This window comes from Lepidochelys kempii, chromosome 2 (genome assembly GCF_965140285.1).
Source record: "Lepidochelys kempii isolate rLepKem1 chromosome 2, rLepKem1.hap1, whole genome shotgun sequence".
Classification (NCBI taxonomy): Eukaryota; Metazoa; Chordata; order Testudines; family Cheloniidae; genus Lepidochelys; species Lepidochelys kempii.
In genome coordinates, this window is record NC_136381.1 from 192,917,414 (window position 1) to 192,939,182 (window position 21,769).

Consider the following 21,769-nt stretch of genomic DNA (forward strand, 5'->3'; position numbering starts at 1 on the left):
TGGTTAAAACATCAATATACATACAGACATGAGTACAGTTTCTGAGATCAGATTAATAGCGATGGTGAGCTTTATAGTTGCAAAGAGTTCTTTCAGAAATAGTCCATAGGTTATAGTCCAATGTTTATATTTCAGGGCAGTCCAATCAGAACTGGGATCTCAATCTTGTGACTCAAATGTCCCCTGATGAAGCTTAAGCAGATCTGAGAAAAAAGGATTGAGACTCAAGGGTCTTTTATATAGTTTTCTAGCATTCACTTGACCATCCTGGGTAAACAATAGGCTTTTGATGTAACCTTCTGTTTCCTAAACCCCACCAGTAATTAGTTACACAAATTAACGTAGGGCAATTTATCCATTAGGCAGTCTATCACAACTTCAAAGAGACATATAGACAATGACATTATTTCACCAAGATTCATCTAAATGTTAATATTCCCTTTTGATCGCTGAATTAATAGTTATAGTGACAGACAGAAACTGTTTACATGGCTAGCATCTAAGATACATGCAATTAATATCACCTCTAATTCTCTAACAATATAGGTTTGCATTTCAAAGTTCTAGCCAATCTAACATCGAATGGCCCTAATTACCATCTGCATACTTTCTAACATGCCTCTAAAGGTTGGCTTTGGGTTAGTTGGCCTGCAAGCTGTTCAAATCTTTCTGGCCATGTGTTACACTTTGTATAAGATTTGTTGCAATTATATAACAGAGGTAGTGTAGGGAGCCAGGGTGGCTCCCCTCCGAACCAGAGGGTAAAGAGCCACCCTTTCAGCCTCAGTGGGCGGGGCCAGGCCAACCTTCCGCTAATCCCCGGAAGGGGAAGGGTGGGACAGGAAGTACAAAGGGCGGGGCCCTCTGCCCAGTGAAGAGAGCACCAGGGAGGGAGACAGACACAGGCTGCTCCCTCGCGATCCTGCTGCTGACCCAGGCAAAGCCCTGGGCAAGGAGGAGCCTGACTGGGAGGACGGCCTGTGGCAACCAGGGCTGCCAGCCGCTGAATACCCAGAGGACCTGGAGGGGCCTGACTGCAGCCCTGGCCAGCGTGAGTCCGATACCGAGGGGCAGTGGGAGTGGCCCGCAGCGGAATACTCGGACGAGATGGAGGGACCGGAGCTGCCTGCAGCGGAATACCCGGAGGAGATGGAGGGACTGGAGCGACCCGCCTGAGAGACCAGGTAGGAAGTAGCCCAGGGGCCGAACTACACCGTGGGGTAGGTGTGTTTGGTCAGTGGGCGTGGACGGCCCCGCTGACCCAGCGGCGGGACTTTCACCTCCCGCCACTGTCAGGGCCCTGGGCTGGAACGCAGTGGAGTTGGGTGGGCCTGCGTTCCCCTACCCCGGCACTCCCCTGCCTGAGGGGCGCGCTACCGACTCCGGCCGGCGCGCCCCTGCCTGAGGGGCGCGCTACCGACTCCGGCCGGCGCGCCCCTGCCTGAGGGGCGCGCTACTGACTCCGGCCGGCGCGCCCCTGCCTGAGGGGTGCGCTACCGACTCTGGCCGGCACACCTTCCCCGCTAATTCCCCAACGCCCGGAAGGTGTGGCTGAGGCCTGCCATGGAGACCATAGCTCTCCATCGCCCCTAGAGGCTCGGAGGACTGACCAACACCTGTCACGGATAGGAATAATGATTTGCATGGGTATATTTTAATTAGATAACGTCACAAATGCTATAGTACATTAGATGGAATGTGCTTTGTAAGCATCCTGTAGATATCATGTTGCTCTATGCTAATACATGGTTAACCCTCTGAGCATGCATACACTGTGAACTCACTGTTTCAGGTGCTTGAGCAGACTCAGGGCTAGTCTACCTTAGAAGCATCTGGTGAAGACACTCTATGCCGATGGGAGAGAGCTTTCCCATCTGCATAATAAGACACCTCTGCAAGAAGCGGTAGCTATGTCGGTGGGAGAAGCTCTCCTGCTGACATAGCACTGTCCACACCGGTGCTTAGGTTGGTGTAATGTATGCCGCTCGGGGGGTGGCTTATTCACACCCCTGAGAAACATATGTTGTACCAACATAACTATAGTGTAGGCAAGCCCTCAGTCTGAATTCAGTTCTCATGCAGCTAATCAAAGTGCTGGGCCTTCCCTCCTGACAATCTTGTCTCCTGACATGAATGGAGTGAAATTTTTCTCTCAGTACTTTTTTTGCGGGAAAGGAGAGGAAATGAAGAGTTAGTTTGACTGAAACATTTTGTGAATTCATGTCAAATTTAAATTGTTTCGGACAAAAAACAAACCAAAACAAAAAAATCCCCCAAAATGAAACATTTTGTTTCAACATTTTTAAATGAAATGTTTTGATTTGAAACAACTTTTTGTTTAAAAATTTCCTTTGACTTTATTTATAAAAAATGCAATTAAAAATCTTAAACAGTTTTAAGTCAAAACAAAACTTCTCATTTCAGATCAAACAAAACATTTTGTTTGACCCCAAATTAATTTTTTTCAATTTTTTGGAACTGCCAGCTAGCCAAAAATATAATTTATTCACACCACTCTACTCCTGAGTTCTTGCTAAATATTATTGTGATGTTGCACTCCATATGTTTTATGGAAATATGCTTATGAGTTTGAATGTGATGTAACTGGAATATGCTTTATGCAAAAGGTCTCTTATAAGGTATCATAACAAAGGTTATATCCTACTGAATATATTCCTCCTATGCATATGTATGTATCATTCTTGTATCTGAAGCTAGAAATATGAAGTATAACTCTGAGGTCCCATTGTAATTATGCAAAGTGTGGGCCATTAATGGTGCTTTAGAATCTTGATGGCTCCCATTGACTAGGACAATTGGTTGTAAATGGTTTATTTACCTGCACACCTTCCTGTGTACATGATAGCATATATCACATTGGTAGATGTGCAGGTGAACGAGCCCTTGATGGTGTGGCTGATGTGGTTGGGTCCTATGATGGTGTTCCTTGAATAGATATGCAGACAGAGTTGGCAATGGGGTTTGTTGCAGGTTGGTTCCTGGGTTTGTGTTTCTGTCGTGTGGTGTGTAGTTGGTGGTGAGCATTTCCTTCAGGTTGGGGGGCTGTCTGTAAGCGAGGACTGGCCTGTCTCCCAAGGTCTGTGAGAGTGAGGGATCTTCCTTCAGGATAGGTTGTAGATCCTTGACGATGCGTTGGAGAGGTTTTAGTTGGGGGCTGTAGGTGATAGATAGCGGCATTCTGTTATCTTCTTTGTTGGGCCTGTCCTGTAGTAGGTGACTTCTGGGTACCCTTCTGGCTAACAATGCCAGTGCTCAAAGAGTAGGAGAGCACTTCAATCTCCCTGGACACTCAATAACAGACTTAAAAGTCACCATTCTTCAACAAAAAAACTTCAAAAAACAGACTTCAACGAGAAACTGCAGAACTGGAATTAATTTGCAAACTTGACATCATCAAATTAGGCCTGAATAAAGGCTGGGAGTGGCTGGGTCACTACAAAAAAGTAATTTTCCCTCTGTTGATACTCACACCTTCTTGTCAACTGCTGGGAATGGGCCACATCCAATTTGATTGAATTGGCCTCATTAGCACTACAAAAAGTAATTTTCCCTCTTTTGATATTCACCCTTTCTTGTCAGATGTTGGGAATGGGCCACTTCCACCCTAATTGAATTGGCCTCATTAGCACTAACCCCCGACTTGGTAAGGCAGCTCCCATCTTTTCATGTGCTGTATATTTATACCTACTTACTGTATTTTCCACTCCATGCATCTGATGAAGTGGGTTACAGTCCACAAAAGCTTATGCCCAAGTAAATTTGTTAGTCTCTAAGGTGCCACAAGGACTCCTCATTGTTTTTAGTAAATTGTGTCTCCCAGTTATGCGTAAAGGTGTAGTGTGTAGAACGACAACGAAGAGGAGAGACTGAAAACTAGCTAACACTTTCAAACAAAGGATTTATAGACTGAGGATTGGTCTGCAAAAAAAGAAATGCTTTGAAAAGATTTGCATTGTACATGATGGCCTAGTCTTACACAAAGCAGAAAAAAAGAATATCCATCTGGAGATCAACTGAGGTCAACAAAGTACAGCATGATTCACATGCAGAGAAAGACAGGAAGCAGACAATGTTTTCACTACCAGTGAACATACTGTCATCAGTATCCAATTTTTCTTTTCAATAATGACAGGCCAGCTGATGAATAAAATACTTGTGGCAAGTATCTTTGATTAAGAGCATTGAAACTGCAATCTCAATTACCCAATAAACTATTTCTTAACTGTCAAGTAACAAATACTTGTGCATTTAAAGAACTGTTTGTTTCTGCAATAAAGTAGATTGGTTTCCTTGGAGCAGTTTGGTCTGCCATGATCATATGCTAAGCAAAACCAGAAGGGTCTGGAGTTTAGTCTAAGTACAGAGGGAAATAAGCAATATGCACTTTATGGTGTTTTAAATTTGACCCATGATTGAGGAAAGCCTGTGTTTCTTTACAGAGAGTTCCCCTTCCCTTACTTTAGCCCTGTTTAGGATAATTGCAAGTTGGCCCTGCTCCACTGATTTGCTGGAAGGGGCTCTTAGGAAGCCCATTTTAGAATTCTAGCAGCTGGAAAGAAAGTTGGGACTATTTCCCTGCCTCTGGTGAAATTCCACCAGGATCTAGTCGATAAGGTACTGCACTTGGACCCAGCAGATCTGGTTCTGTTCCTGTCTCTGGCACTGACCTGCCATGTCACCTTCAGTATGACAAAAAGTGGAGAAGTGACTTTATTTCACTCTCACCCTTTGTCTGTTTTGTCCATATAAATTGTAAACTCCTCAGGGTACAGGATGTTTCTCTTACCTTATGTTTCTACTGTGCCTAGCCCAATGGGGTTCCAATCTTAGTTGGTATCTCTAGATGTTATGGTAATATTACTACCACTAATAATAATAATGGTGACCAGGTGTGCAATATTCCTTGAAGTGTGGCAAATGTTGATGTTCTTCAAGGCACCACAAAGAATTCTTCAAATGCCAGAATGTGGTTTGATTTGGTGCTAGCAGGAGATTATTTGTTTTGCCTTTACTGAAGGTGGCAAGGGAAGCAGAGTATATTAGAATTAATCCCCTCTGTATTTAGGATAAGGGTCCCCCAAAGGATTAGAGCTGCAAAGCACAGGACGCCTCTGAGTTTATCAGATCAAATGAGCCCATAGTGTGAAATAAAATCCATGTACACAGGCTTTTTAAAGTTCCAAGAAGAAATATATTCATGGCCATGACCTGTGCTAGGAGCTGGCAGGGTTTCTACAGGAGGTTTTTGTTTTTTGTTTTGTTTTTACTGGGGAGTTTTTTATTTATGTTTCTGCTGTGAGTGCTGAAATATTAATGGAAATCTCAGGGTAATGAAACAGGATTAACAATTATTCGTCACAAACATTTATCCCATCTTGGCTTGCTTTTCTGCGTGGAATGCGGTTGAGGTTTGAAATCTCATAAATACAGATTAACAGTTTAGAGATTTGTGACTTCTATAGTTGGAAACACATAAAAGTGTCCCCAAATATGACAGAAGAAATAGGGGGAACTGAATTTATAAGACTGGGATTGTGTGTATGTTTCTGAATCATTTCTCAGTAGTTCTGTGTAGAAACCCTGCCTGCCTAAATTCTAATATAATCTTCTTACACATTCTGCACAGGTTCCTTCTCCAGAGCGATGACTCCAAATCTGCCTGGTCTGATTGCTTTTGAGAAGGGCATGGATAGATTTCACTAAGCATGCCTAGGAAATACTCCAGATACTGCGAAGAAGAGGCTGTCCAATCTCCCCGGTGTACCTTCACATATCTTTCTCTCTGAATTATTAATAACTCTGGGCAATATTCCTGCCAAAGTTATTATACTCGGTTAAATTGAAATGGCAATGTCAGAGAGGCATATGCTAGGGAAATTTGGATTTAAGTCTTAAATATGAAATGCAACTCCAGATGTACTGGTCTCAGCATAATACCAGAAATATAGACCCCTAAGAGTTGTACGACCTAAGAGAGGTGGGCTCTGGCTGAGCTAAGCTTGGTACGACACACAAGTTTGGAGAAAAAGGGGGCTCTAAGACACCTTTTTTGTTCCCCCCAATCCTGGGGTCAGCAAGGGGCCTATTCAACCCCAGAAGCAATTGCTCTATGCTACTATCAAGGTAATGGTCCCCCTAGAGTTCATTCTACCATCTGGGGACTGTCAGAGCATGAGGTTCTGAGTCCACACCTGCTCCGGTCTCCAGCCCAACACACCACCTCCACTGGCTGTGCACCACTGAGAGATTTCACTGCACAAGGGGAATCACCAGCTGCCCATTTAGGTAGCTTTTCAGGCACTGAGCGGCACAGACCAGCCCAAAGGGAGCTCAGGATCTGGCCTGTACAGGACTCGCTCTAATATCTGATTTAGGGTGGAATGTTGATGTGACGCTTTAAACCTGTTAAATGGGCTCTTCTTGTCCAGAGCCAAAAGGCAAGTGATCTTGGTTTAGAGTCAGTTTCAAAGGTGGAGGTACATGATTAGTGATGTGCTTACACATCCTTGAGCTGACTATTTTAGTTTTCAAGTCTGTGAAATTCCTCTCAGTTTTGGAAGATGGGATCAAATTAGAAACTAGACTTCAGCTGTGGAAATTGCTCCTGACTTTAAGGTCCATTTAAAGGCAGTGCTCAGTTTTAGCACATCTCCAAAAGACACCACAAACCAATCTCTGATGCTAAACAACAGAAATGTGGATTGATGCCTATGCCAGGAAAACCCTCACTATCTATGGTTAATAGTTGTTGCCAATGTTCCCCCACCGCAGCCATTCCAATGAGCAGGAATTGCGGGATCATATCTGCCACCCACCTTATGCTACAGCAACCAAATTATGGCCCCAACACAAATGCTGGCTGGTGCTTTCTCCTGCCCTCCCTAACACTCTTACGCTGGCATAGCCACAAGGCTTACCTAGTTGATAGACAAAACAAGTTCAGTCAAAGCCCTTGTAATTTAACTGTGGCATAGTCCATGCCATCATGGTTCTGTAGAAAGTTATGGAAGTGGACTTTTCCCCCCTAAACTATTTGGAATCACATTAAATGTTTCTCCGGACCGTGAAATAGAATCCATTTTATATGATGATTTGTGGAAAAATTGATGTACGACTGTAGTTTCACTCTCAGCAATCCCTTACAAACAAGGCAGAAATGGAAGCAAAGTACCAAATTGAGTTCCTAAAGTCCCAGAGTTACAGTTCAGGCTCAACTCTAATAGAAAGAAGCATTTGTGTTAGAAAGTGTGTGAAAATGATGTTTTTAGAAACCAAGATTATCTCTTGTAAACTCATTTTACCTTTTAACTGTCTTTAAGCTGACCCCCCTGTGCAGATGCATTTTATATTCATGGTTAACATGGCATTTGTGTTCTTCTCACAAACAACACTGCTAGAGAATAAACATCTGGACAACATTATTAAACCAAATACAGTAGAAAAAACTGGGGTAACTTCCTGATGTTCATGAAAAGCTATGGACCACACAAGAGTGTTTGTCACACATTAGTTTACAACCAGACTTATAACCACAGAGTTTTTAAAAGATAATTTGCAAGCAGCATGCAAACAATATATATTTTGCGAAGTTTAGTGTTCTTTTCTAAGGACAAGACATACAAATACACACACAAGTGGAAAGTCTGTCAAGAAAAACAAGAAGAAAAGGAGGACTTGTGGCACCTTAGAGACTAACAAATTTATTTGAGCATAAGCTTTCATGAGCTACAGCATGCGTGCATCCGATGAAGTGAGCTATATCTCACAAAAGCTTACCCTCAAATAAATTTGTTAGTCTCTAAGGTGCCACAAGTACTCCTTTTCTTTTTGCGGATACAGACTAACACGGCTGCTACTCTGAAAGAAAAACAAGGACATCCCTATAAGTTATACGTGTTCATGGTGCGGGGGAAAGGACTTGCTTAGTATGACTAGCTAAGGAAGACAAGTCTAAAGTGAGAACATTATACTTATTCAAACTCTGGAACCCCTAAAGCAACATTTCCTAAAATGTAGGACACATGCCCTTTCTTTTCACCCCTCCCCAGAGGACCATGAAGGACTAGTCAGGGGAGCAACGAAGATCCATACATGAGGATGGGAGAGCCTTTAATAACAATGGAAGGATTGAAGGAAGGGTGCAATCAAGCCCCACTTTCATTAAAATGAAACCAACTTTCAAAAGTTTGGGAAACATAGCCCCAATGGATGGCAACAATGGAAAATTATCACAGCTGCTGTAACATGAAAAGGATTTCCGAGGGGATATGGAAACAGCACAAGTTTCCAAAGACTAACTGGAAATGCAAGAGAATGTAATACTCGAGTTTTCAAGTCCCAGCAAAGGTCAAAAGACAAGCCAGTTTGTTGGAAACCAGAGTCAACACAAAGGAATGGGCTACACCATTTGGCTGAGATTTGGGGGATTTAGTCACACAGCTCCTATTAATTTTCAGGAAACCAGTGAGGCTGTATCCTTTAGTTGGCTTTGAAAATCTCAGATGTTATTCCTGTAGTGAAACAATCTGGGCCAATATGAATTTATGGAGATTTCAAAGTGACCATCAGTCCTGTATTCAAAGTGGATTAATAGCCACCACCATGCACCACTATATTAAACCTACACTTATCATAAACTATTAAAATAATTGAAATTAAATACAAATAATTATACTACTCAGTACAAAAAAAGTCAGACCACTGAACTGGTGGAAGTCAATGGCCTAGCACCTGGAACCAGCTGAAGTGCTAACTAGTTTTTGACAGCAATAGCCTCTTCTGCAGGTACAGAGACTATTTTCTTCATTTTCAGTTTATTCACCTAGTTCAGTTCAATGACTAGTTCATTCATAGTTACAAAACCAGTTCAGAGTTAAAAAAAAAAGCAGGAAAGCTTGTTTTTCTCTTCCAATCTATGAATAGAAATTAGGTCTGAGAGAATGAGAGCTACCACTTCTAAAATATTGAAGGACATAATGGCCAGAAACAATCAGTTCAATTCCCTAACTACAGATAATACTGCCTTTGTTTAATGTCAGTTAGTTTTAAATGCAAAACATGTTTAAATAAACTTACTTTTTGTTTCTTATATATCCAGCACATTTAAGGTAGTTTTATTCAGCGAATTTTTAAAAATTGGAAAAATACTGTTTTTGTGCATTTTTAACTGAATTCTAATTTCCCTCCAAATGTAGCTTGACACAAATCACCAGTAGAAAATTAATCATTATCTGGTAAATAAGAATTGCATCATTCACCATTTTCTAACTTAATACAAAATATAAAAATTAAAAATGCAAATACATGTAAATTAAGATCTATAATTGCTTAAATAAATGTATATAGATATAGTGCATCCAGCTGGTTAGCAAAAAGAAGAACCAAATTTAGCATACAGACTATATTTAGTTGCAAAATAACATGTTTTAATAGTTACCAACCAATGAGAATCAATCTTTCTTTAGGTAAATAAGTACAAATGAAAAACACAATTAAAATTGATTATTTAAATCAAGATTTCCTGCTTGCTGATTTAAATGATTAAAACTGGTGATTTAAATCTCTTTGATTTAAATCAATCCCTGCTGACTGTCTCCAGCCTCCTCCTGGCAGCTGCTTTAAATAAATAAGATTATGAATTTAAAGCAGGTGGTGATCAAGCTCTCCATTTGCTACTGTCTATTTTGCCTTATTTCCCCAGAATCATAGGGACTCACTGCTTCTTACAGACTGCATAGATAGTTGGCATAGGACGACTTCATTCCTAGCTCCAAGAGATAATTTCATGGCCCTACCTTAGGAAACTCATGTAGCAAATCATTTATGAGTACAGTATCATGGAATCACACCCTGACTAATCAATTCAGGAACGTGATCCCACACTAATGCTGCCAATTAGGTTAACAGTCCTTTAACTCCACGTGTATCAAGATCTCTCTGCACACTCTGCTTATTGCTGTATACACGTTATTCTTCATTTTCTCTCTATTTTTTTGCCTCAGTTAAGCAGAAAGAACACGATCTTGCTCATAACAAGTTCTAGCCCCACCTCTGTCTGTTTGAATGAATGTGATCAAATAGATTCCTCCTACCTGGTGAAGCACTTCAGTTTGGTCTCTAATTTTTCTGTACTGCCTTCATTCCTTAGAAAGTGTATTGGAAAAGCTTAAGCCCTGGAGTACAAAGAGAAAGATACACACAGCTTCAATCCATATGTCTAGTTTTTCACATCAGTTTCTCTCATCCTCTCTTTCCTCCCCCAAAAGCAAATTAGAAGTCTACATTCCTCCAGCACAACTTTCTTGTCCTACAAAACAGTGAAACAAGTAAGCCTCCCTACTCCCACCCCCATCTGGTTTCACTGAAACATTTTAATGCTAAGAGAATGATAATGCACTTATGAAAATAATGAAAATATTTTCCAAGTGTCAACTCTATGCAGATAAGGAAAACTTTGATCATTAGAAGTCACTTTATCTACGTGGAGGACCGATGCATTATTGTTATAAGTGCATTATCAATCTTTTAGCATTAAAATGTCTCTATAAAAAAAGTTCCATCCATCTAAGAGGCTGTAAGGGGAAAGCATATTTTTCTGGTGGAGCCATACACAGATATGGCAAAACATTAAATCACTTAAGAGAGGATTGGAGAAGCAACCATAATGCAGTTGGTGGCTTACCTAATTGCCTGGAGGTCAGTGTGATAAATGTGTCATGGGCCAGATGTTCCAGAGGTTGCTCTCCCTCAGGCTTCCCAGCAGGGTGAGTGGCTGCAACTGGCTGGGGGTAGGTCCAGCAGTGGGGGTTAGGTTGGGAGCGCCCTCCCACGGAAGCAGACCCTGCTCAGTATACTCCTGGGATAACCTGCCCCCTGCCTCAGCCTGCATTCATCCCTAATATCAAGACATAGGCTGCTGCAAGCAGTCAGGGGTCTGCCAGACACTAGGAGGAATAGGTCTCTGCTAGGAAGTTGCATCTAGACTTACTGAAAAGGCGGGTCACGTTGAAGTTCATTCATTTACTGCTAGCTTTTTTATAAAGACTTTCCATCTTTCTTTCCCAAGTGGTGGTTTAAAAGTTTACTTGCTTAACCATTTAGATGAATGGTTAACTACTTATAAGACAGAAAAACTGCCTTCATTTTGTGATGTGATTATGAGTTTCCCTTTGGTTGTTTGTCTGTAGCTTTTAAATCAGCATTTACATTTTTTAAAAAATGTCTAACAATTCATTATTACTAGTGCATTTATTTTTGCTGCTGGTGTGAAATGAAAAAAATACAATGGGCTCCCGATGTAAAAATTCAGATCCTGATCCAAACTTTCTTAAAGTTCCAGTCATCCAATGTGAGCCCCATCTGGAGAACAAAGGGTTTACTAACCAGACCACAGAACATAGCAATATTCCTCTCAATTCAGGAGCCCACACATATCACTGGACCTAGTAGCAGCACATCTAAGTATAATCTGTCTTAAACTCTATTCAATCCTAACAATGGGGCCACTAATGAAACCAGTGGGATTACTCATGTGTTTACAATTAAGCACATGTACAAAACCGGAGTGTTCAGCACCTTGCAGAATCAAGCCCTAAACGCCTATTTTCCCCCACTCAGGAAATGCATTTCCCCCTTTTCTGTACAAAGTATGTTTCGGTTATTTACATCAACACCTGCCAAATATAGTTTCATCCAACTTGGTCTGTGGCCTTAGACCAGAGCAGTTTGAAAAAAATGGATTTTTTTCCATGGGGAAACTTCCATGAAAGGGGGGGGGAATCATTTTCAACAAAATTTGCATGGACATTTTTTATTTTTGGTGGAAATTTGGGGAAAAAATGGGCTGAAAACCAAAATATTTCAATTTGGAAATGCTGCTGCAATGTCTCTTGGGAGTTGTAGTTCAGGTGCTTCAAGAGCTGGTTCTCCTTTATAGGCCAGGATCTCTGGTTGGACAACATCTCCCATGATTCACCACAGCCCACTTCCTTAGAGAGAGGAAGAAGCACATCATGGATGATGTAGTCTGGCTGGGGAGCCTAACCCATAGAGAAGGGGGACATGAGACAACTTAACTATAACTCCCACAAAGCACAGTCCACAGCATTTCCAAATCAGAATATTTCAGTTTTTGGCTGAAATATTTCAGGTTTGGGTCTTTTGTTTCCTTTATACAAAAATCTAATTTTCTCCAGAAAGCAGATGCTTTTTATGAAAAAAATCTTTTTTTGAAAACCTATTTATCTGTCAAAAACAGTTTTGAAGGAAAAATTTTAACCATCTCTATTTTATACCTTTATCTAGCTCCTTTGAGAATTTCACATATTATGAGTGCTTATAGCAACCCCATATAAGTATTATTTGTAATTTTATTATTATTTTAGTTACAAAAGGTTGATGTGAGCTTAACTTTAAGCACGAGTCCTGTCATAAATATAAAGAGAAGGGTAAACCCCTTTGAAATCCCTCCTGGCCAGGGGAGAGCTCCTCTCACCTGTAAAAGGTTAAGAAGCTAAAGGTAACCTCGCTGGCATCTGACCAAAATGACCAATGAGGAGACAAGATACTTTCAAAAGCTGGGAGGAGGGAGAGAAACAAAGGGTCTGTGTCTGTCTGTATGCTGGGTCTTTGCCGGGGATAGACCAGGAATGGAGTCTTAGAACTTTTAGTAAGTAATCTAGCTAGGTATGTGTTAGATTATGATTTCTTTAAATGGCTGAGAAAAGAATTGTGCTGAATAGAATAACTATTTCTGTCTGTGTATCTTTTTTGTCAGTAGAGACTATTTAAGTCTCTACTGACCAATACATGGTAGAGCTGAGGCCGCAGCTCAGTGGACCCTTAGCTGAGGTGGCAGCTGAAATGCCTAAAGAACACATGAACAAGTATGAACTGTTTAAATCCAAGGCGAGAGTCAGAATGGGGATAACACCCGAGCAGTCTCGTCGGAGGTTCAGAGCCCTAAGGTGGAAACCAGACATGTCATTTACCCGACATGCCTACCACATTGTGAAACATTGGGATGCCTGGATATCAGGAGCAAGTGTTGACTCTCCAGTAAATTTGCCCTTCCTAATGCAAATGGAACAATTCTTAGAGGGTGTTCCTGAGGAAATAGAAAGATACATCCTAGATGGGAAACCCAAAACTGTAATCGAGGCAGGAGAGATTGGAGCCAGATGGGTGGAGGTGGCAGAGAAGAAGAAAACTGGTCGCAGTTGGAGCAGAGACCAGAAGGGACCACCCCAGACCACACCCTATTACCGGGGGCCGCCCAAAGCCCCACCTACCTCCCAAAGAACCCTCCAGACCCCTTATCGTCCCACCACCCCGTTCTCCAGCAACCCTCCTCGCCCCAGTGACCCGTCAGCTGGACGATGTTTTAAATGTAACGAGCTGGGGCATGTAAAGGCCAACTGCCCCAAGAACCCCAACAGATTACAGTTCATTGCACCGGAATCACACCAGAGGTCCGCAGGCCCAGATACCTCCCAGATACCCTTGGAGCGGAGGGAAACTGTGAGTGTGGGCGGGAAGAAGGTCACCAAGTGGAGGGACACCGGAGCACAAGTGTCAGCTATCCATGCTTCCTTAGTGGACCCCAATTTAATCAACCCAGAGATCCAAGTGACGATTCAACCCTTCAAGTCCAACTCTTTCAATTTGCCTACAGCCAAGTTGCCTGTCCAGTACAAGGGCTGGTCAGGAATGTGGACTTTTGCAGTCTATGATGATTATTCCATCCCCATGCTGTTGGGGGAAGACTTGGCCAAGCATGTGAAGCAGGCCAAGAGGGTGGGAACGGTCACCCGCAGCCAGGCTAAACAAGCCGTGAGGCCTAGCTCTGTTCCGGAAACTTCTATCAGGACCTGGTCAGAGGTGATGGACCTGGACCCAAGGCCAATGTCTGCAACAGCAGTAGTGGATCCAGTCCCAGAGACCCAGACGGAACCAGTCCCAGAACCGGAACCAGCCGAACAACCAACACCAGACCCCGTGTCAGCACTGAATCCAGTACTTGCAACCTCAACACCAGAGGGCCCCACCGAACCTGAACTGGCAGCAGCCGATAACCCTACACAAGAGGCTCAGCCGGAGCCTGAATCCCAACATAGTGCACCAGCGGAGAGCGGTTCAGAGTCAACAGAAACAGCTCCATCCCCTATATCGCTTCCAGAGGGACCAAGCCTAGGTCCACAATCCCATGAGGAACTGATGTCTCCAGCATCAAGGGAACAGTTCCAGACCGAACAGGAAGCAGATGAAAGCCTCCAGAGAGCTTGGACGGTGGCACGGAGCAACCCACTGCCTCTCAGCTAATCTAATCGATCCAGGTTTGTTATAGAAAGAGGACTTTTATACAAGGAAACTCTTTCTGGTGGACACCAGGAAGACTGGCATCCTCAGAGACAGTTGGTAGTTCCAACTAAATACCGGGCCAAGCTCTTGAGCTTAGCCCACGATCACCCTAGTGGCCATGCTGGGGTGAACAGGACCAAAGACCGTTTGGGGGGGTCATTCCACTGGGAGGGAATGGGCAAGGATGTTTCTACCTATGTCCAGTCTTGTGAGGTGTGCCAAAGAGTGGGAAAACCCCAAGACCAGGTCAAAGCCCCTCTACAACCACTCCCCATCATTGAAGTTCCATTTCAGCGAGTAGCTGTGGATATTCTGGGTCCTTTTCCGAAAAAGACACCCAGAGGAAAGCAGTACATACTGACTTTCATGGATTTTGCCACCCGATGGCCGGAAGCAGTAGCTCTAAGCAACACCAGGGCTAAAAGTGTGTGCCAGGCACTAGCAGACATTTTTGCCAGGGTAGGTTGGCCCTCCGACATCCTCACAGATGCAGGGACTAATTTCCTGGCAGGAACTATGAAAAACCTTTGGAAAGCTCATGGGGTAAATCACTTGGTTGCCACTCCTTACCACCATCAAACAAATGGCCTGGTGGAGAAGTTTAATGGAATTTTGGGGGCCATGATACGTAAATTCGTAAATGAGCACTCCAATGATTGGGACCTAGTATTGCAGCAGTTGCTCTTTGCCTACAGAGCTGTACCACATCCCAGTTTAGGGTTTTCCCCATTTGAACTTGTATATGGCCGTGAGGTTAAGGGGCCATTGCAGTTGGTGAAGCAGCAATGGGAGGGATTTACACCTTCTCCAGGAACTAACATTCTGGACTTTGTAACCAACCTACAAAACACCCTCCGAACCTCTTTAGCCCTTGCTAGAGAAAACTTACAGGATGCTCAAAAAGAGCAAAAAGCCTGGTATGATAAACATGCCAGAGAGCGTTCCTTCAAAGTAGGAGACCAGGTCATGGTCTTAAAGGCGCTCCAGGCCCATAAAATGGAAGCATCATGGGAAGGGCCATTCATGGTCCAGGAGCGCCTGGGAGCTGTTAATTATCTCATAGCATTCCCCACCTCCAACCGAAAGCCTAAGGTGTACCATATTAATTCTCTAAAGCCCTTTTATTCCAGAGAATTAAAGGTTTGTCAGTTTACAGCCCAGGGAGGAGACGACGCCGAGTGGCCTGAAGGTGTCTACTACGAAGGGAAATGTGCTGGTGGTGTGGAAGAGGTGAACCTCTCCATGACCCTTGGGCGTATGCAGCGACAGCAGATCCAGGAGCTGTGCACTAGCTACGCGCCAACGTTCTCAGCCACCCCAGGACTGACTGAACGGGCATACCACTCCATTGACACAGGTAATGCTCACCCAATTAGGGTCCAACCTTACCGGGTGTCTCCTCAAGCTAAAACTGCTATAGAACGGGAGATCCAGGATATGTTACAGATGGGTGTAATCCGCCCCTCTGAAAGTGCATGGGCATCTCCAGCGGTTCTAGTTCCCAAACCAGATGGGGAAATACGTTTTTGCGTGGACTACCGTAAGCTAAATGCTGTAACTCGCCCAGACACCTATCCAATGCCACGCACAGATGAACTATTAGAGAAACTGGGACGGGCCCAGTTCATCTCTACCTTGGACTTAACCAAGGGGTACTGGCAGGTACCGCTAGATGAATCTGCCAAGGAAAGGTCAGCCTTCATCACACATCTCGGGCTGTATGAATTTAATGTACTCCCTTTCGGGCTGCGAAATGCACCCGCCACTTTCCAAAGACTTGTAGATGGTCTCCTAGCGGGATTAGGAGAATATGCAGTCGCCTACCTTGACGACGTGGCCATATTTTCGGATTCCTGGGCAGACCACCTGGAACATCTACAAAAAGTCCTTGAGCGCATAAGGGAGGCAGGACTAACTGTTAAGGCTAAGAAGTGTCAAATAGGCCTAAACAGAGTGACTTACCTTGGACACCAGGTGGGTCAAGGAACTATCAGCCCCCTACAGGCCAAAGTGGATGCTATCCAAAAGTGGCCTGTCCCAAAGTCAAAGAAACAGGTTCAATCCTTCTTAGGCTTGGCCGGTTATTACAGACGATTTGTACCGCACTACAGCCAAATCGCCGCCCCACTGACAGACCTAACCAAAAAGAAACAGCCAAATGCTGTTCAGTGGACCGAAAAGTGTCAGAAGGCCTTTAACAAGCTTAAAGCGACACTCATGTCTGACCCTGTACTAAGGGCCCCAGACTTTGACAAACCATTCCTAGTAACCACAGATGCGTCCGAGCGTGGTGTGGGAGCAGTTTTAATGCAGAAAGGACCTGATCAAGAATTCCACCCTGTAGTGTTTCTCAGCAAAAAACTGTCTGAGAGGGAAAGCAACTGGTCAGTCACTGAAAAAGAATGTTACGCCATTGTCTATGCTCTGGAAAAGCTACGCCCATATGTTTGGGGACGGCGTTTCCACCTGCAAACCGACCATGCTGCACTGAAGTGGCTTCACACCGTCAAGGAAACTAACAAAAAACTTCTTCGGTGGAGTTTAGCTCTCCAAGATTTTGATTTCGACATCCAACACATCTCAGGAGCTTCTAACAAAGTGGCTGATGCACTCTCCCGTGAAGGTTTCCCAGAATCAACTGGTTAAAATCGTCCTTGAGATGTGGAAAATATTGTTAGTCTTTATGTACTTGGTAGTATATTTAGAGATGCATGTGTCTTATTAACTCTGTTTTTCCTAGAGCTCCAGGAAGAAATCCCAGCCAGTGTTTCACCCTAGCTGAGATTTGGGGGGCGTGTCATAAATATAAAGGGAAGGGTAAACCCCTTTGAAATCCCTCCTGGCCAGGGGAAAGCTCCTCTCACCTGTAAAGGGTTAAGAAGCTAAAGGTAACCTCGCTGGCACCTGACCAAAATGACCAATGAGGAGACAAGATACTTTCAAAAGCTGGGAGGAGGGAGAGAAACAAAGGGTCTGTGTCTGTCTGTATGCTGGGTCTTTGCCGGGGATAGACCAGGAATGGAGTCTTAGAACTTTTAGTAAGTAATCTAGCTAGGTATGTGTTAGATTATGATTTCTTTAAATGGCTGAGAAAAGAATTGTGCTGAATAGAATAACTATTTCTGTCTGTGTATCTTTTTTGTAACTTAAGGTTTTGCCTAGAGGGGTTCTCTATGTTTTTGAATCTAATTACCCTGTAAGATATCTACCATCCTGATTTTACAGGGGGGGTTTCTTTATTTCTATTTACTTCTATTTTTTATTAAAAGTCTTCTTGTAAAAAACTGAATGCTTTTTCATTGCCCTCAGATCCAAGGGTTTGGGTCTGTGGTCACCTATGCAAATTGGTGAGGCTTTTTATCCAACATTTCCCAGGAAAGGGGGGGTGCAAGTGTTGGGAGGATTGTTCATTGTTCTTAAGATCCAAGGGTCTGGGTCTGTAGTCACCTAGGCAAATTGGTGAGGCTTTTTACCAAACCTTGTCCAGGAAGTGGGGTGCAAGGTTTTGGGAAGTATTGTGGGGGGAAGGACGCGTCCAAACAGCTCTTCCCCAGTAACCAGTACTAGTTTGGTGGTGGTAGCGGCCAGTCCAAGGACAACGGGTGGAATATTTTGTACCTTGGGGAAGTTTTGACCTAAGCTGGTAAAGATAAGCTTAGGAGGGTTTTCATGCAGGTCCCCACATCTGTACCCTAGAGTTCAGAGTGGGGGAGGAACCTTGACAAGTCCCCTCATCAAAGTCAGTGGGACTATCACATGCTTTAAATTAAAACATGAGAATAAGTGTGTGCAGGATCATAGTAAGGAAGTTGATTAAAGCTAATTTCCCAGAAAAGTAACCAATCCCCTTGAAATTTCACATGGCACTTCTCATCTAAGGCTAGAATGGGAAATTTAAAACTTAAAATTAAAAATAGAGTTTTAAAGTTAAAATGTTCTAACTTAGTGTCCCCACAGTTGGTACTGACAAGGGTCAGTCTTAACAGTGTTTACCAGTAGAAAAGAAAGAAACAATGATCAGTAACAAATATTGTAATCATAAACTAAAGCTATCCTAAAAGTATTGTAAAATGTGGTGTCTGAACCCCCAGGATGATACAGACATCTATAGGTATCTTTGTTACATTCATTTACTGGACTAGTAGAAAAATGTCAGTAGCCTAAAGGTTAATAATATCAGACCTACTTACAAGCTTCACATCTCTTCACTGACCCATTTAGTAGAGGATAAGAAGTTGAATAAGCACAAACATTTCATTCATGAAGATACCTTCTAGGCAGAGCCAAAATTGCTTAAGACAGTGGACAGATGTGAAACTCTTGCTCCTAAGAACATTCAGAAAAGCAGCTCATACACAGGAGTAAGTATTAAAATCCAGTCTCATCTGGAATAAGTTATTTATTAAAATCCCATTTTAGAATAGAAACGGTGTTAGACATTTAACTCTCATTTGGCACTAACTAGGAAATTCAAAATCCTGGGCAACACAATCCACCATTAACATAAGAACAGCCATATTGGGTCAAACCAGAGGTCCATCTAGCCCAGTATCCTGTTTTCCGACAGTGGCCAATGCCAGGTGCCCAGGAGGGAATGAACAGAACAGATAATCATCAAGTGATCCTTTCCCCCTTTCCTTTCCCTGTTGCTCATTCCCAGCTTCTGGCAAACAAAGGTTAGGGACACCATCCCTGCCCATCCTGGCTAATAACCATTGATGGACCTATCCCCCATGAATTTATCTAGTTCTTTTTTGAACCCTGTTATGGTCTTGGCCTTCACAACATCCTCTGGTAAAGAGTTCCACAGGTTGTGTGAAGACATACTTCCTTTTATTTGTTTTAGACCTGCTGCCTATGAATTTCATTTGGTGACCCCTAGTTCTTGTGTTATGAGAAGTAAATAATACTTCCTTATTTACTTCCTCCACTCCAGTCATTATTTTATAGACCTCAATTATATCTCCCCTTAGTCGTCTCTTTTCCAAGCTGAAAAGTCCCAGTCTTATTAATTTCTCCTCATACGGAAGCTGTTCCATACCCCTAATCATTTTTGTTAACTCATTGTCTATTCATCTTACCCGAGCCTCAGAGCAATGGAGCCATCAGTATGTATCCTGCTAATGTAAGCGGTAGAGACATTTAGAATGGGGCTGTATAGCATGTGTGTGACCATAATAGGCCCATCTAGACAAACCAAAGGTGGAGTGATGTCCTGAACTCTGATTTGCTGCCTTTTGTTGCTTTGAGATATCTGTCTATACAGTGTTTCCATTTGCAGACCTGCTGTGAATATACAGCCATTTAGGAGTCTTCTGCAGCCATTTTGAAGTTTTAAAGCTTTGGTTGGGATTGTCAAAGAGTCTAAGAGTCCCGCATCTCCCGCAGGCTTCTCTGAAAATTTCAGCCTTTGTTTTTTACTTTAAAATGACAAATTTGATCATGAAACAAAGTTTTTAAAGCTTCAGAAACAGTCATGGGGGAATGCTCATTATTACTGTAGTGATTAAAAGGTGGTAGACAACAACACCAATCTGTACTAGGAACACATATTTAAATTAGTGTATGTGACAGGTTGGACCCCTTGGTAAGCCACCTGATGTGCTGAGATACCACTGAGTCTACCTGTTCTTCCAGCAGGGTCCCCCTTTAACCTGTCTTGCTGAGCCAGGCTCTTAAAACCTCTTCTAACACACACACACAGGCAGGGCCACACCCAGCAGCAGATCAGGTCTGGGAAGACTCAACTTAAGGGCCTTACTCCAACACTCAGATGTCCACCTCCCTTGGAGTGCAGACCCAAAGATATATTATGAAATTCGGCCCCTCCCTCAATGTGGAGAAAGGCATACACAACTTCTCAAACCCTGCCCCAATCCCCCATTAGAAATTACAGAAACCAAGTTTATTATTAAACAAAATTAATTTTATTAACTATAAAAGGCAGATTTTAAGTGGTAAAAGGGGTAACAAACAGAACAAAGCAGATTACTAAGCAAATGAAATCAAACACACAAACTAAGCTAGTTTCAAGTATTTCTCACCCTAGATATTGTTGCCTGCAGTCTGCAAAGTTTCTGTGGTTCTGAGTTCCAGTTATATTCCTTTTCAGACTGGACCCCTTTCTCAGTCTGGACTCCACCCCTGCCTTCCCTTTTGCAGTCTTTCTTCTTGGGCAGACAGGCCATGGAGAGGAGTCGTCCTGTTTGCCTTCCTTCCCCACCCTTAAATTGGATTTACAAGTTTCCCAAACTTGATTCCCCGCCCCCTTTCCTTATAGTGGAAAGTTACAACAAGTCGTAGAATATCAGGGTTGGAAGGGACCTCAGGAGGTCATCTAGTTCAACCCCTGCTCAAAGCAGGGCCAATCCCCAATTTTTGCCCCAGATCCCTAAATGGCCCCCTCAAAGGTTGAGCTCACAACCCTGGGTTTAGCAGGCCAATGTTCAAACCACTGAGCTATCCCTCCCCCAGTCCCAGGTAATGTTTTAGTATCATGTGACAAGACCACCTCACTCTGTAGTATCACAACATCCTTGAGTCAGTGACAGTATGGAGTGTCGACGGAAAGGCCAACCTTTTCACAGTCCATTGTTCTCGCTGATGGGCCATCCTCCCTGTCTGGCTTTTCCATTGTTGTACCTGAAGTGTTAGCAGTGGACATCACCCAAAGTAACATAGTTGAAATACAGATGCACAGTCAATATTCCTAACTTCAGATACAGAAATGATACAGGCATACAAATTGGATAATTGCATTCAGTAAATCATAACCTTTCCAATAATCTCACATGAGCCATCTTTCATAAAGTATCTCAGTTATGTCATATTCATATCAAACATATTTTCATAAACAATATGGAATGACATGTCACAGTGTGTGTTTTACTATCCCTTGGGCCAGGCATAGCATAGCGTAAAGTAAATGCAGGGATAAGCTTTGACAATACAGGGTTCTTTACTGAGACATGTTTGGACCCTTCTGACAGTTCTGCACTGCTTTTTTATTTCAAGGATAGCACACATCAGCTATTCATGTGACTACTCTACCAAATGTGACTTTTCATTTTGGGAGACATTTTAGTTTGCACTTGACCTGCATATTTGTCTTTCAAAGAGTTCCTGTGCTTTGTTCCTTCGTACAGGTGTTCATAGGGAATCCCAATGGAAATGAAGGAGGAGAAAAACCCTCTACTCTGCTTGCTCTGAGACTGGGTAAGAGAATAACAGAAGAACAAGAGGAGAGAGATGAAGGTACATGATGAATCCTATGTATCTCTGGACAAGGAGAGAGGACTCTCTGTAGACTACTCAGTAATTTAAATTGTATAATATGTTCTGATACCACAGTGATGGGCATAGTATAAGAACATAAATAGGTAGATTTTGT